The sequence below is a fragment of the Trichinella spiralis genome (assembly GCF_000181795.1).
Source record: "Trichinella spiralis strain ISS 195 chromosome Unknown Scfld2, whole genome shotgun sequence".
In the NCBI taxonomy this organism is placed as follows: domain Eukaryota; kingdom Metazoa; phylum Nematoda; class Enoplea; order Trichinellida; family Trichinellidae; genus Trichinella; species Trichinella spiralis.
The window spans coordinates 7,452,465-7,454,338 of NW_003526941.1; positions in this window are offsets into that span (position 1 = coordinate 7,452,465).

Consider the following 1,874-nt stretch of genomic DNA (forward strand, 5'->3'; position numbering starts at 1 on the left):
AAGCCATAATATGAGCAGAAGAAATGCACTGCTAACTTCTATCAATAAGGAAATGGCTATTAGAAAATTCAAAAATCACCAAAAATGATTACAATTCAGTCATAATATAAACTATCTGATAAAAAACGTCATAACAAAACAAAATTCACTTAGACAAAACACACCTACGTATGTCTGAAAATTTTCGTAAGCCATTAAAGCAAGTGGTTCAAATGAAGCTAATTTTAAGTGAACAATTTGCGGGCAAAAGCTTGCTTAGGGTCAATTGAAAGTGCATGTTAGCTACTGCAAAGGTGATTTTCGAAAGACCGTATTTTAATAATAGATAAACTATGCGTACACGGTGTATTTAATCACACTTAATTGTACGGAAATTTGTCGTTTATTAAGTCACCTATCATCTCATGCTGAGAATTCTTCACCGAGAATATATTGAGAAATTATGCTCAATATCGACTCTCAATTGTGTTAAATGATTAAAACTCAAAAATGAAAAAACTGCCACTTACTGTTAAATTCGTCATCTTCTCATCGTTAATGTTCATTGTCTTTGGATGTTGATTGAAAAATTATTTTTCAGAAATTATTCCAAAAAATAATAATGAATAAAAAGCAAATTCAGTGTCTGGTATTTGATATTGGTCTTCAGTTAATTTTTGCAATCAAAACCCACTGCTCTCATACACGGACGGCCTCAAACTAAAATTATGTCAATAAAGCAAACGACTTAACATGCAAATTTTTATTTCATTCATTTCTGCAGATAAATAAGACAAGTGCATATTATTCATTGCGTTTTATTTACTTAACTAACGCATTCTGTTTGAGGAGAAAATTTAATTGTAGCTTCATACTGGACTGTAAGAAAGTAGGAAAAAATAAAAGTACTGCAACTGCTGTACTTTTTAACTCTACTGACTGAGAAAATCAGGTACAACCATCCCGGCAGTCATTAATATGCAATTATTGTGAGTATTAGAAATTAGTAATAAATAAGTAATAAAGTGCAGAAAAAGTATTGGAATAATTATTTTTAAAAAGTCATATTCAATTCTATTCCATTCTATTGTATATAAAACAAGTAATTCATCATTTATGTGTAATTAAAATTAAATTTCCATTAATAAATGCTTCAATGGACGGTTGTTGAATACAACCTGAAATGGATAATAAAATATACGCATATATTTAACAGATGAATAGTGTAGAAGTAAAATACGGGTGTATTGTTTGTACATGCGTTGTGAACGAATGATATCGTTTTCTTGAACAACGTTTTGAACATGCAAGTTGAGCACACTTGACAACTGGACAGCTTTTACAAAATACCAGAATAAAGAAAACGTCAAGCAGCATTGCGTTTTTTCACTAAGTTAAACTGAACGACTTCCTTGGACAAAAAGCCAAATTACCGCCTCTCTCTTGTCAACTGGTAACTACAAATCTAGTAGAACAGACAATGCAGTGAGTGATATGTCCCTTGTTGGAAAGTTCTTTTTATTAACTTCGTTGCCACTTTTCTTCGGCTGCATTCTGTAACTAGAACTTTTACTTCGCAAGCACAACATGCAAGCTTGTAATAGTGGTTGGTTGTTGTCACAGATTAATTTTATCGTGTGTGTGATTTTCTTCTCATCTGGCGGCTATTTTGAACCGTTGATCAATAGAGAAGAATTTTTCGCTTCTAAATTCCCAATATTGGTGAAAACGGACTTGAGCATCAGCTGGCTTAGCTATGTCGAAGTGCACCGCAGCAGGTTGAATTTCGTACTGTCATCTGTGCATCATTCTATATTGAGTTCCGGACGTCGGGCATTTGTCTTGCCCGTGCAAGTGTTGTATGATTACTGGTGGATGCCGGACAACAGGTCGAT